This window comes from Mixophyes fleayi, chromosome 3 (assembly GCF_038048845.1).
Source record: "Mixophyes fleayi isolate aMixFle1 chromosome 3, aMixFle1.hap1, whole genome shotgun sequence".
NCBI lineage: Eukaryota > Metazoa > Chordata > Amphibia > Anura > Limnodynastidae > Mixophyes > Mixophyes fleayi.
In genome coordinates this window covers 204,947,704-204,964,004 of record NC_134404.1, presented here as the reverse complement: position 1 = coordinate 204,964,004, position 16,301 = coordinate 204,947,704, and positions in this window count along the sequence as shown.

Below are 16,301 nucleotides of genomic sequence, written 5' to 3'. Positions count from 1 at the left end.
CCTTCAACAGGTCTGAATTACACCCAAAAATAGTATCTGGACTGCGTAGAGTAGTGGGCACTGGACACCACAATAAAAAATATATAGTAAACCTTCAACAGGTCTGAATTACACCCAAAAATAGTATCTGGACTGCGTAGAGTAGTGGGCACTGGACACCACAATAAAAAATATATAGAAAACCTTAAACAGGTCTGAATTACACCCAAAAATAGTATCTGGACTGCGTAGAGGACTGGCCACTGGCCACCACAATATAATATATAGAAAACCTTCAACAGGTCTGAAATACACCCAAAAATAGTATCTGGACTGCGTAGAGTAGTGGGCACTGGACACCACAATAAAAAATATATTGTCACTCACCGGACCGTGAGTGCCTCTTCCCGGACATTTAGGAACCGTGGCCGTCCTCCATCCTGAGGGTCTGCGCATGCGCAGCCCTTTCCTATACTTCAGTGTATGTCCCTTTAACTCAATTGGCAGATCAGGCAACACTCCCTATATTAAGCACCTGTGGTCAACACCACGTTGCCTGATCTTGGAGTCTCATTCCCCATGAGCCTCTGAAGGTGTTCCTGTGTTTCCTCGTGTATTCAGCGCTGCTGATTCCTGTGGTTTCCAAACCACTTCTACCTCTGTGGTTTCCTAACCACTTCTACTACTGTGGTTCCCATACCACTTCTACCATCAACTGTATCATCGTGACTGTTTGCTGATTCCTATCCGTTGCCTCCGTGCACTACAGTCTCCTATACCACTTCTACCATCAACTGTATCATCGTGACTGTTTGCTGATTCCTATCCGCTGCCTCCGTGCACTACAGTCTCCTATACCACTTCAACGCTATTATATTCCATTGTGACTGTCTGCTGATTCCTATCCGCTGCCTCCGTGCACTACAGTCTCCTATACCACTTCAATGCTATTGTATTCCATAGTGACTGTTTGCTGATTCCTATCCGCTGCCTCCGTGCACTACAGTCTCCTATACCACTTCAACGCTATTATATTCCATAGTGACTGTTTGCTGATTCCTATCCGCTGGCTCCGTGCACTACAGCCTTCTCTCCTTATCCACTCACCTGTTCATCATCAAGTCTGTGAGCTGATTCCTATCCGCTGCCTCCGTGCACTACAGCCTCCAGCTGGCAACTCGCCTGTGTTCATCATCGTGACTGTGAGCTGATTCCTATCCGCTGCCTCCGTGCACTACAGCCTCCAGCCGGCAACTCGCCTGTGTTCATCATCGTGACCGTGAGCTGATTCCTATCCGCTGCCTCCATGCACTACAGCCTCCAGCTGGCAACTCGCCTGTGTTCATCATCGTGACTGCTAGCTGATTCCTATCCGCTGCTCCTGTGCACCTCAGCCTCATCTCATCTCTCCCGTGGGTTCGCAGAGTCCTGCTGCCGCTGCCAGTCCTATCGTCCATCTACTGCTGATCCGCTCTCCACGCCTTCCTGGTTCCCCTGCTCGCTACCCTCCTGTCAGCATTGGATTCGTGTCCCTGTTGGTCTACTTACCTGTGCGCTGCACCTACTAGACTCCTGCTTCTTACATCCAGGGACTTCTCATCCTGTCGGCCTCCTGCCGCCCAGGTATCACTGCACTCCTGTCTGACTGCCTTCTGAACCACGGTATGCATACTTCTCATTGACTGTGCTGGTGTATTGCATATCTTGCTGGACTGTGTTGGTTCTCCTCTGGAGTCTGCAATCCGCTGAGTCTTTTGCCATCATTGACTGTGTTACCTTGTGCTGGATTACTTCAGAGACTTCCTACATTTGCAGACCTGTTCAGTCATTTATATATATTGTGCATATTACTGTGGATCGTGTTTAATGTGCCCGTGTACATCCTGTGTTGCAGTCTCTCCCCGTACACCTCCTCACATATATTTTCAGTGGTACAACTTGCTGAAGGCAGACAACTGATTCCTGTTCCGGTATCACCTGTTCCATTCCTCTCACATAGCAGTGGTACAACTTGCTACCGCAGACCACTGACTTCCCGGATACCTCCACTTGGATTCCATTCCTTCACTCAGACAGCGGTACCACTTGCTATCCGCAGACCGCTGACTCTCATCACCTCCTCGTTTCTGTTGGACATTCCTCCTCACTATAGCAGTGGTACAACTTGCTAACGCAGACCACTGACTACCTCCACTTGCCCTTGTCCATACAGTTCCTCGTGTATTATTACCTCCATATTACCAGTGCTGCTAGTCATAGACTTTCCTGAGCATCTCATCATCTACTATTGCCTGTTCCGTGATCACCCTGCTACCAGAGTACACTATTACCATCTACATTGCTCTGGTAAGCTTACCACCTGGTGATCCCTGGGTAAAGACTCCTAGTGCCCGTGACAGTAAGATCAGGCCATGACTGACCCAGATACGGAACCTACCGCCAAAGAGATGCTGCAGCATCTGGTCAGCCGTGTGGAGCAACAGGATGCCCGCCAACAGCTGTTACTTCAGTGTTATCAGTCATTAACCTCCCAAGGAACATCTGGACAGACTGTGACAGCTACTCCTGAGGCTTCTGTGCTTTCCTCCGTTTCCCCAGTGCCATCCCAGGTGTCTACAGCTTCCACGCTTCACCTGCCTACTCCGTCAAAGTACGATGGAGACCCCAAAACTTGTAGGGGTTTCCTTAACCAATGTTCAGTCCATTTTGAGCTCCAACCTCAAAATTTTTCTACCCATCGTTCCAGAGTGGCCTATCTTATCTCTTTGTTTTCAGGACAAGCCCTGGCTTGGGCCTCCCCTCTGTGGGAGAGAAATGACCCTATATTGCAAGATAGTGCCAAATTCATTTCTACATTTCGAAGTGTGTTCGATGAACCAGGTCGTGTGACCTCCGCTGCTTCCAGCATCCTCCGCCTACGACAAGGACCTCATACAGTAGGCCAGTACGTCATTCAATTTAGGATCTTAGCCTCTGAACTTCAGTGGAACACTGAAGCCCTAGTTGCCGCCTTCTGGCAGGGGCTCTCCGATAAAATTAAAGATGCACTGACTACTCAAGAGCTTCCTTCGTCACTTGAAGATTTGATCTCTCTTTGCCATCGTGTTGATATGAGATTTCGTGAAAGGGAGGCTGAGAGAACAACTTCTGCTAAAGCACCTCTTCGTTCTAACCCTCAATTTCGTCCAGTTTCACCCTCTGTGATTCCCATGGAGATAGGACGTTCCAAATTATCTTCCGAGGAGAGAAAACGAAGAGTAAAGAATAGACTCTGTATCTATTGTGCTGATTCCACTCATATTCTCAGCTCCTGCCCTAAGAGATCGGGAAATGCCAGGCCCTAACTAGTTCTGGAGAGGTGAAGTTAGGGTCCCTGGAGTCCTCTCCATCTTCCATGAAATCTAAAGTCTGCGCTTTTGATGTTACGATTTCCTCTGCTACCAAAACCTTTGAGTCACAGGCATTAATTGATTCCGGAGCAGCAGGAAATTTTATTTCCAAATCATTAGTAAATCAATGGTCTCTACCAGTGATTACCTTAAAAACACCCATTACTGTGACGGCTATAGATGGATCACGTCTCATCAACGGTCTCATCACTCAGAGTACGTCTCCAGTAACACTTCAGATTGGTGCCCTGCATCATGAAGTAATATCGTTTTTAATCCTTCCTGTTACGACAAGTCCGATTGTCTTAGGCCTTCCATGGCTTCAGTGTCACTCTCCCCAGATTGACTGGCGCACCCCTCAAGTCACGTCTTGGGGGTCTGAATGTCACCATCGTTGCCTTTCCCAAGTTATTCCTCTTAAAGTACAGCAATCTTCCATCTCATCTACCTCACCGGGACTCCCTCCTCAATATGCTTCATTTACTGATGTGTTTGATAAAGCTCAGTCTGAACGTCTTCCTCCTCATCGTTCTTGGGATTGTCCGATCGACCTTCTACCTGGCAAGACTCCCCCCAGGGGCCGGGTCTATCCACTTTCGTTACCTGAAACTCAAGCCACATCTGAGTACATACAGGAGAACCTCCAGCGTGGGTTTATTAGACCTTCCACCTCTCCCGCTGGAGCTGGGTTCTTCTTCGTCAAAAAGAAGGATGGATCATTACGCCCTTGCATAGATTTTCGTGGACTCAATGCCATTACTATCAAGAATCGGTATCCCATTCCGCTGATTACTGAGCTATTCGATCGCATCAAGGGAGCCCGTATTTTTACTAAGCTGGATCTTCGTGGTGCCTACAATTTAATCAGAATCCGTTCCGGTGACGAATGGAAGACAGCATTTAACACCAGAGACGGGCATTACGAATATCTGGTAATGCCTTTCGGGCTGTGTAATGCCCCCGCTGTTTTTCAAGGCTTCATCAATGAGATCTTTCGGGACTTATTATATGTATGTGTCGTCGTCTATCTGGACGACATATTGATCTTTTCTCAGGACCTGCCTTCTCACCACCAACATGTGGCAGAAGTCCTCTCCAGGCTACGAAAAAATTCATTGTTCTGTAAATTAGAAAAATGTTCATTCGAATTGCCCCAGATTCCATTCTTGGGGTATATAGTTTCCGGAGTTGGCCTGAAGATGGATCCAGACAAGGTGAATGCTGTACTACATTGGCCCCAGCCAACTACTCTTCGTGCTATTCAGCGTTGTTTAGGTTTTGCCAATTACTATAGACGCTTCATTCAAGACTTTTCTTCCATTGCATCTTCTATTGTGGCCCTGACTCGAAAAGGGGCTAATCCTAAGCAATGGTCGCCTGAGGCTTTTCAAGCCTTTCAAACACTCAAAGAGTCCTTCTCTTCGGCTCCAATCCTTCGACAGCCTGATGTGACACTCCCCTTCTTTCTAGAAGTAGATGCCTCTAATGTGGGCTTGGGAGCTATTCTCTCCCAACGCTCTGAACAGCAAAAATTCCATCCTTGTGCCTTCTATTCTCGGGGTCTTCTGCCCGCAGAGAAGAATTATACTATCGGGGACAAGGAGTTACTAGCTATCAAAGCTGCATTAGAGGAGTGGAGATACCTATTGGAAGGAGCTCGCCATCCGGTGACGATCTTCACGGATCATAAGAACTTGTCATATCTTCAGTCTGCCCAATGCTTGAACCCTCGCCAAGCAAGATGGTCTCTTTTCTTTTCCCGTTTCGAATTAATAATAACCTTCAAACCAGCTGCCAAGAACAAAAAAGCTGACGCTTTATCTAGAGCTTTTGTGACGTCCTCTGATATAGAAGAGGTTTCCAACCATACCATTCTAGACCCCAAATGTGTCTCACTGGCTGTTTCATCCACCAAAACGCTACCATTTGGGAAGACTCTCGTGCCTCCTACTCTAAGGAGGAAAATTCTTTCGTGGTTCCATGCCTCTCGTTTTTCTGGACACGCCGGTGAACACAAGACCTTTGAGATGCTCTCTCGAAGTTACTGGTGGCCTTCAATGAGGAGAGACGTCAAAGAGTTCATTGCTTCCTGTGAATTATGTTCCCAATTCAAATCTTCCCGCAGAACTCCAGCAGGGTTGCTGCGACCACTACCCATTCCGTCCAAGCCGTGGACCCATATTAGTATGGATTTCGTTACTGACTTACCACCTAGTAAGAATCATAACACTATTTGGGTGGTGGTGGACAGATTTTCGAAGATGGCTCATTTCGTCCCTCTGTCTGGTTTGCCTTCCTCGTCTATCCTGGCCGAACATTTCATTAAAGAGATCTTCCGCATCCATGGATGTCCGTCTGAGATTGTGTCAGATAGAGGAGTACAATTCGTTTCCAGATTCTGGCGAGCCCTTTGTAAAACCTTGGGCATACGATTAGCACTCTCATCTTCTTACCATCCGCAATCTAACGGACAGACTGAGCATGTCAATCAAGATCTTGAGACTTTTATAAGGATGTTCTCTTCAGCCAATCAAGACAACTGGGTAGAGTTGCTTCCTTGGGCCGAATTCGCCCATAACAACATGTACCATGAGTCATCATCCAAAACTCCATTTTTTGTGGTCTACGGTCACCATCCGTCTTTTCCGGAATTTCCTGCCCTCCCGCCCACCCAAGTTCCAGCGGTGGAGACGGCCTGTCAGACCTTTAAAAATATCTGGTCTCAGGTCAAAACCTGTTTGAAGAAAACATCTATCAAATATAAATCTTTCGCAGATAAGAAGAGGCGGGCTATTCCACCACTAAAAATTGGAGATCGTGTCTGGTTATCTACTAAAAACATTCGTTTGAAGGTCCCATCTATGAAATTCGCTCCTCGTTTTATTGGTCCATATAGGATCATTCAAGTAATCAATCCAGTATGTGTGAAACTTCTTCTTCCTAAGAATCTTCGGATTTCTAATTCCTTCCATGTGTCCTTACTCAAGCCTCTTATTATCAACCGTTTTTCAAAACCTCCCTCAGCTCCGCAGCCAGTTCAAGTTCATCAGGAGGAGGATTTTGAAATTACTGAGGTATTAGACGCAAAAATTTCGCGAGGAGTACTCCGTTTCCTCGTTCATTGGAAGGGCTTTGGTCCTGAGGAGCGCTCTTGGATCAAAGCTGAAGATCTTAATGCTCCTGCCCTTTTAAAGAAGTTTTATTTCAAAAATCCGGACAAGCCCGGTTCCAGGCGTTCTGTGCCCACCTTTAAAAGGGGGGGTACTGTCACTCACCGGACCGTGAGTGCCTCTTCCCGGACATTTAGGAACCGTGGCCGTCCTCCATCCTGAGGGTCTGCGCATGCGCAGCCCTTTCCTATACTTCAGTGTATGTCCCTTTAACTCAATTGGCAGATCAGGCAACACTCCCTATATTAAGCACCTGTGGTCAACACCACGTTGCCTGATCTTGGAGTCTCATTCCCCATGAGCCTCTGAAGGTGTTCCTGTGTTTCCTCGTGTATTCAGCGCTGCTGATTCCTGTGGTTTCCAAACCACTTCTACCTCTGTGGTTTCCTAACCACTTCTACTACTGTGGTTCCCATACCACTTCTACCATCAACTGTATCATCGTGACTGTTTGCTGATTCCTATCCGTTGCCTCCGTGCACTACAGTCTCCTATACCACTTCTACCATCAACTGTATCATCGTGACTGTTTGCTGATTCCTATCCGCTGCCTCCGTGCACTACAGTCTCCTATACCACTTCAACGCTATTATATTCCATTGTGACTGTCTGCTGATTCCTATCCGCTGCCTCCGTGCACTACAGTCTCCTATACCACTTCAACGCTATTATATTCCATAGTGACTGTTTGCTGATTCCTATCCGCTGCCTCCGTGCACTACAGTCTCCTATACCACTTCAACGCTATTATATTCCATAGTGACTGTTTGCTGATTCCTATCCGCTGGCTCCGTGCACTACAGCCTTCTCTCCTTATCCACTCACCTGTTCATCATCAAGTCTGTGAGCTGATTCCTATCCGCTGCCTCCGTGCACTACAGCCTCCAGCTGGCAACTCGCCTGTGTTCATCATCGTGACTGTGAGCTGATTCCTATCCGCTGCCTCCGTGCACTACAGCCTCCAGCCGGCAACTCGCCTGTGTTCATCATCGTGACCGTGAGCTGATTCCTATCCGCTGCCTCCGTGCACTACAGCCTCCAGCTGGCAACTCGCCTGTGTTCATCATCGTGACTGCTAGCTGATTCCTATCCGCTGCTCCTGTGCACCTCAGCCTCATCTCATCTCTCCCGTGGGTTCGCAGAGTCCTGCTGCCGCTGCCAGTCCTATCGTCCATCTACTGCTGATCCGCTCTCCACGCCTTCCTGGTTCCCCTGCTCGCTACCCTCCTGTCAGCATTGGATTCGTGTCCCTGTTGGTCTACTTACCTGTGCGCTGCACCTACTAGACTCCTGCTTCTTACATCCAGGGACTTCTCATCCTGTCGGCCTCCTGCCGCCCAGGTATCACTGCACTCCTGTCTGACTGCCTTCTGAACCACGGTATGCATACTTCTCATTGACTGTGCTGGTGTATTGCATATCTTGCTGGACTGTGTTGGTTCTCCTCTGGAGTCTGCAATCCGCTGAGTCTTTTGCCATCATTGACTGTGTTACCTTGTGCTGGATTACTTCAGAGACTTCCTACATTTGCAGACCTGTTCAGTCATTTATATATATTGTGCATATTACTGTGGATCGTGTTTAATGTGCCCATGTACATCCTGTGTTGCAGTCTCTCCCCGTACACCTCCTCACATATATTTTCAGTGGTACAACTTGCTGAAGGCAGACCACTGATTCCTGTTCCGGTATCACCTGTTCCATTCCTCTCACATAGCAGTGGTACAACTTGCTACCGCAGACCACTGACTTCCCGGATACCTCCACTTGGATTCCATTCCTTCACTCAGACAGCGGTACCACTTGCTATCCGCAGACCGCTGACTCTCATCACCTCCTCGTTTCTGTTGGACATTCCTCCTCACTATAGCAGTGGTACAACTTGCTAACGCAGACCACTGACTACCTCCACTTGCCCTTGTCCATACAGTTCCTCGTGTATTATTACCTCCATATTACCAGTGCTGCTAGTCATAGACTTTCCTGAGCATCTCATCATCTACTATTGCCTGTTCCGTGATCACCCTGCTACCAGAGTACACTATTACCATCTACATTGCTCTGGTAAGCTTACCACCTGGTGATCCCTGGGTAAAGACTCCTAGTGCCCGTGACATATATAGAAAACCTTCAACAGGTCTGAATTACACCCAAAAATAGTATCTGGACTGCGTAGAGGACTGGCCACTGGCCACCACAATATAATATATAGAAAACCTTCAACAGGTCTGAATTACACCCAAAAATAGTATCTGGACTGCGTAGAGTAGTGGGCACTGGGCACCACAATAAAAAATATATAGAAAACTTTCAACAGGTCTGAATTACACCCAAAAATAGTATCTGGACTACGTAGAGGACTGGCCACTGGCCACCACAATATAATATATAGAAAACCTTCAACAGGTCTGAATTACACCCAAAAATAGTATCTGGACTGCGTAGAGTAGTGGGCACTGGGCGCCACAATAAAAAATATATAGAAAACCTTCAACAGGTCTGAATTACACCCAAAAATAGTATCTGGACTGCGTAGAGTAGTGGGCACTGGACACCACAATAAAAAATATATAGAAAACCTTCAACAGGTCTGAATTACACCCAAAAATAGTATCTGGACTGCGTAGAGGACTGGCCACTGGCCACCACAATATAATATATAGAAAACCTTCAACAGGTTTGAATTACACCCAAAAATAGTATCTGGACTGCGTAGAGTAGTGGGCACTGGGCACCACAATAAAAAATATATAGAAAACTTTCAACAGGTCTGAATTACACCCAAAAATAGTATCTGGACTACGTAGAGGACTGGCCACTGGCCACCACAATATAATATATAGAAAACCTTCAACAGGTCTGAATTACACCCAAAAATAGTATCTGGACTGCGTAGAGTAGTGGGCACTGGGCACCACAATAAAAAATATATAGAAAACCTAAAACAGGTCTGAATTACACCCAAAAATAGTATCTGGACTGCGTAGAGTAGTGGGCACTGGACACCACAATAAAAAATATATAGAAAACCTTCAACAGGTCTGAATTACACCCAAAAATAGTATCTGGACTGCGTAGAGTAGTGGGCACTGGGCACCACAATAAAAAATATATAGAAAACTTTCAACAGGTCTGAATTACACCCAAAAATAGTATCTGGACTACGTAGAGGACTGGCCACTGGCCACCACAATATAATATATAGAAAACCTTCAACAGGTCTGAATTACACCCAAAAATAGTATCTGGACTGCGTAGAGTAGTGGGCACTGGGCACCACAATAAAAAATATATAGTAAACCTTCAACAGGTCTGAATTACACCCAAAAATAGTATCTGGACTACGTAGAGGACTGGCCACTGGCCACCACAATATAATATATAGAAAACCTTCAACAGGTCTGAATTACACCCAAAAATAGTATCTGGACTGCGTAGAGTAGTGGGCACTGGGCACCACAATAAAAAATATATAGTAAACCTTCAACAGGTCTGAATTACACCCAAAAATAGTATCTGGACTGCGTAGAGTAGTGGGCACTGGACACCACAATAAAAAATATATAGAAAACCTTCAACAGGTCTGAATTACACCCAAAAATAGTATCTGGACTGCGTAGAGGACTGGCCACTGGCCACCACAATATAATATATAGAAAACCTTCAACAGGTCTGAAATACACCCAAAAATAGTATCTGGACTGCGTAGAGTAGTGGGCACTGGGCACCACAATAAAAAATATATAGAAAACTTTCAAGAGGTCTGAATTACACCTAAAAATAGTATCTGGACTGCGTAGAGTAGTGGGCACTGGGCACCACAATAAAAAAATATATAGAAAACCTTCAACAGGTCTGCATTACACCCAAAAATAGTATCTGGACTGCGTAGAGGACTGGCCACTGGCCACCACAATATAATATATAAAAAACCTTCAACAGGTCTGCATTACACTGCACATACGGCTGCTCCTCCATCCTCTCCATCATATACATGTTGGAGTTTCAGCGTGTGAAAACCTCTTGTTTTTGATAATGTCAGTGCATTTTGAATATTTTTCAATTTGCCCCACAACACTGAATGTACTTTATCTATGATACGCATCTATCTTTCTTGACTGCGTAGTGTGGTGGCCCCGGTACACAATTTGGTACCGAGGCCACAATATAATTAAAAAACCCTCCACGGGTCAGAATTCCACCAAAAAAGGGTATGGACTGCGTAGTGTGGTTTGCCCGGAACACAATTTTTTACAGCGCCAACAATATAATTAAAAAATTGGGCATCAACTGTCACCGTTGTTTAATATCTGATACACCTAAATATGGACTGCACGGTGGAGTGGCCCCGGTAGTAAATTTGGTGCCGGGGCCACAATACCTCCTCCAACTTCCAAGTGTTGTGTTTATAAAGACAGACAGCGTCTAAGTGTTATTAGTTGACTTACTTAACCCTAAAATTGTCCCTGTTGCAAATATTCGTGCAATGGAGATTTACTTTTTCATTGAAAGACTCAAGCTTTCAAGTGTAGTGTTTATAAAATATAAACAACAATACAGTACTTTTAGAGCACGTCAATACCTCTTGTTTTAAATTATGACAGGGCATTTTACTTTTGGTTTAATTTCTTGAATTTGTTTAAATTTGGTTTTACTTTTTGAACATGGCAAACGACTGTTGATTGGTCATATAATGCAAAAAAAAAAGTTCCAAGATGGAATTGTCCTTGGGCCCTCACACCCACCCTTATGTTGTTGAAATAGGACATGCACACTTTAACAAACCAATCATTTCAGCGACAGGGCCTACCAAACAACTTTGGTTGAAATGATTGGTTTGTTTGGGCCCCCACACCAAAAAAGCTATTCATCTCTCCCTGTACAGACTAAACAGGCTCTACTGAGGCAAGATGTCGTCCTCATGCTCAACCTCTGATTCCTCTCCCCCTACAGTGTGTACTTCCTCCTCATCACACATTATCAATTTGTCCCCGCTGGACTCCACAACCACAGGTCCCTCTGTACTATCTGGAGGGCAGTGCTGTACTTCATTGAGGAATTGATTATTCATTTTTATAAACATCATTTTTTCAACATTTTGAGGAAGCAACCTCCTTCGTCGCTCACTGACCAGGTTCCCCGCTGCACTAAAAACTCTTTCCGAGTACACACTGGAGGGGGGACAACTCAGGTAAAATAGAGCAAGTTTGTACAAGGGCTTCCAAACTGCCTTTTTTTCTGCCAGTAACAATATGGACTGTCTGACATGTTTACTTGGATGGTGTCAGCAAAGTAATCATTCACAATTTTTTCTATTGTGACAGTATCCAATGCAGCGAGAGTAGACATGTCTGCAATGGTTGGCAGGTCCTTCAGTCCGGACCAGATGTTATCAGCATCCCCGCCATCGCCTCTTTTAGGAAAACTGAGCTTTTTCCTCGCAGCCATAGATGTGGAAGAAAATGAGGGTGGAGCTGTTGGCATGTCACGGTCCTCTTCAGAGGACAATCTCCTGACCAGCAGGTCTTTGCACCGCTGTAGACTTGTGTCCGCCGGAAACAGAGACACAACATACGCTTTAAACCGAGGATCGAGCACGGTGGCCAGAAAGTATTCCTCTGACTTTAAAAGAGTGTCCACCCTCGGATCCTGGCAAAGCGTACGAAGGGCTACATCCACAAGAGCAACATGCTTGGTGTAATCGCAATGGCTTACCAGCTCCTCCCTCACTTTCTCCAGCTGCTTCTGCAACAGCCTGATCAGGGGAATGACCTGACTCAAGCTGGCAGTGTCGGAACTGACTTCTCGTGTGGCAAGTTCAAATGGCTGCAGAACCTTGCACAACACGGAAATCAGTCTCCACTGCGCTTGACTGAGGCGCATCCCCACTCCTTTGCCTATGTCGTTGGTGGCTGTGTAGGCCTGAATGGCCTTTTGCTGCTCCTCCATCCTCTGCAGCATATAGAGGGTAGAGTTCCAGTGCGTCACAACCTCTTGTTTGAGGTGATGGCAGGGCAGGTTCATGGTTTTTTGATGTGCCTCTAGTCTGCGGTAGGCACTGGCTAAATGCCGAAAGTGTCCAGCAATTTTGCGCGCCACCGCAAGCATCTCCTGCACACCCCTGTCACTCTTGAGGTAATGCTGCACCACCAAATTAATGGTGTGGGCAAAACATGGGACGTGCTGGAAATTGCCCATATTTAATGCCCGCACAATGTTACTGGCATTGTCTGACACCACAAATCCCCATGAGAGTCTAAGTGGGGTAAGCCACTGGGAGATAATTTCCCTCAGTTTCTCTAATATGTTGTCAGCGTTGTGCCTCTTATTAAAGCCTGTAATAAACAATGTTGCCTGCCTTTGCACGAGCAGCCATTTTGTAGATGCTGCTACTGATGCAGCTGTTGCTGTTGCTGCGGAAGGGGATGCATCTACCCAGTGGGCTGTCACAGTCATATAGTCCTTCGTTTGCCCAGAACCACTTGTCCACATGTCCGTGGTTAAGTGGACAGTGGGTACAACCGCATTTTTTAGAGCACTGAGGACACTTGATCGTACTTCTCTGTACATTTTTGGTATCGCCTGCCTAGTGAAGTGGAATCTCGACGGGATTTGGTACCGGGGACACAATACCTTCATCAACCCTCTAAATCCCACTCCACTGATGGCGGACACCGGGCGCACGTCTAACACCAACATTGCAGTTACAGCCGCAGTTATACGCTTTGCAATAGGGTGACTACTATCGTATTTTGTGGTCATGGCAAACGACTGTTGGACGGTCAATTGTTTTGTGAAAGACTTAGCGGCCTTACGACTTCCCCTCTGGGAAGATGACCGACTAACAGCAGCAACAGCAGCAGTGGCAGTAGTAGGCGTACCGCTGCAGGATTCCTCGGATGAAGGAGGACTCAGTCTGGCTGCTGACTTGGGCTGCAGGACTGAATCTGATGGAGATTGTGGAGGAAGTTGACGAGGAGGGTGTTGCTGGTGTGTATCCAACTGGATCATGGGATTTAGGTGTCCCTATACCGATGAGGGTCCTAGCCCCAGTTCCTGAACTAACCACTGAACTATGAAGGTTATTCAGGTGACGTATAAGGGAGGATGTTCCTAGGTGGGCAAGATCCTTACCCCTGCTTATTTGAGCTTTACATAAGCTACATATGGCCATACATTGGTTGTCCTGATTTGGATAAAAATAACTCCAGACCGAAGAGGTGCATTTTTTGGTCTTCTGACCAGGCATGACGATGGGCTTTTTCATCCCATGGACATCAGCTGTTTCCCCCCCTGGTGCCTCATTTACAATAACCACATCACCATCCTCATCATCAAGTTCCTCCACAGCGCCAGCTACATCATCAATAGGCTCCTCCCGAGCCACCTCTTCCCGTATAGTGATGGGAAGGTCAGGCTTGACAACCACCAATACCCTTGGACTCGCCTTGGGGATTTCTGATAATTTCTCTTTAGAAGGCAGAGTTGTTTGCTGTTTTGTTGCTGACAGCATAACTCTCTTCAATTTTTTGTAGGGGGGGGGGGAGGAGGAGGAGGGCTAAGATCCGTGGGTGAAGCTGAACCACTAGTCATGAACACGGGCCAGGGCCTAAGCCGTTCCTTGCCACTCCATGTCGTAAATGGCATATTGGCAACTTTACGTTTCTCCTCAGATGATTTTAAGTTTCTCTTTTTGCTACATTTTTCTTAACTTGGGCGTTTTGGATTTTACATGCCCGGTACTACGAGATTGGGCATCGGGCTTGGAAGACGACGTTGATGGCATTTCATCGCCTATGTCATGACTAGTGGCAGCAGCTTCAGCATTAGGAGGAAGTGGGTCTTGATCTTTCCCTACTTTATCCTCCAAATTTTTGGTCTCCATTATATGTAGCACAAGATACTGCAGAATGTGTGAACTTGGTAATATTGCAGTACCAATGGACTTATACTGCTGGATTGGTTTTGCAAATTTGGTTATAATTACTTTTTTTTTTTTTTTTTATAACTTTTTTTTTATTTTTTAAAAACTTGGGAATAATGGGGAAATAACTATGCCCTTAGAAGCACAGAGCACAGGACACAGCACCACTGGACTGAACAGGACACAGCACAGGACCCAGCAGCACTACTGAACTCAGCAGGACAGAGCACAGGACACAGCACCACTGGACTGATACTGCAGAATGTGTGAACTTTGTAATATTGCAGTACCACTGGACTTTTACTGCTGAATGTGTGAACTTGGTAATATTGAAGTACCAATGGGCTTATACTGCTGGATTGGTTTTGCAAATTTGGTTATAATTAATAATTTTTTTAATTTTTTATTTTAATTTTTTTTATAATTTTTTTTTATTTTTTAAAAACTTGGGAATAATGGGGAAATAACTATGCCCTTAGAAGCACAGAGCACAGGACACAGGACACAGCACCACTGGACTGAACAGGACACAGCACAGGACCCAGCAGCACTACTGAACTCAGCAGGACAGAGCACAGGACACAGCACCACTGGACTGAGCACAGCACAGCACAGCACAGCACAGAACTGAACTGAACAGCACGAGATATAGCAGGACAGAGGACCACCTAACACACCCTCCCTCTACCCTGATCAATGCCCGAGTGAAGATGGCGGCGACTAGCGGGGAATTTATAGGATCCGAGTATCGCGAGATCCAACAATGGGATTATGAGTCAGAGCCTCAGTTTCAGATTTGAATTTGGTGCCAATACCCGGATCTGTCTCGGATCCGACCCGGATCGGCAACCTTCGGGTGGGCTCGGATTTCATAAATCCGAGTGCGCTCATCACTAATTCAAAGCATACAATCAGGCCCGGCGCTACCATTAGGCAGAGTTAGGCAGCTGCCTAGGGCGCCGGACCTTTGAGGGCGCCTCCCACCCCCTAACCAATGATGGCAAAAGCATATAATAACATTTTAAAAAATATTAAGTTACACAGATGCCGGCACTGCTTTGCTGGGTTTCGCGCCGGCGTCATTATTCAGGCGCACTTCACCTGGAGGATGATACGATGTCGCTGCCGGCGGCCGGGTGTGTCCGGCAGTTCTCACTGTGATTGGCTGTAGCTCGTACTGTCAGGGCATTGGTGACCTGTGATTGGCCTGTAAACTTGCCGCTCATGACCCCTCTGATCTAAGCGCGGCCGTTCAATCAGCGATGGATTCGGGAGGTGCCACGGAGCAGGGGCAGCTTTGTCAGCTGCTGCAACATAGTGTGTGTGGATAGTGTGAGCTGAAACTATTGCAGGAGCGGCAGCAGGTGCGCGTATGACAGGCACTGTGGGGAGGGGGGGTAAAGAGTCTCTCTCGGCATGTACTTAATCTGAAGGGGGAACAGGGGTCATCCAGCACCACATGATTTGCTAGGCTCCCCGCTCTGACCCTCATCTGCATTTCTCCTCTGCTGGACGGTAGTGCTAAGCACCTCTCCTCCTTGCCCCTGCACATGATGCTGGCAGCCAGGGAATGAAAGTAAGTATGTCTTTGTAAAGAATGGAGTATCAGGCTTTTCAGTATGTTTAGTCCTTCTTACCCTCTGTCCTGTCAGTTCCATTCATTCTTTCTGCCCTTCCCCTTGCCTTTCTACCCTTCCCCTGACTTTGCCAGCCTCTCTGCTCTACCCTCATCTGCGCCACCCACTCTGCCCTTTCCCCACCTGTGCCAGCTTCTCTGCCCTTACCCTGTCTGCGCCACCCCCTCCTCTGTGTGTGCCAGCCTCTCCTTCTACTGTTTGT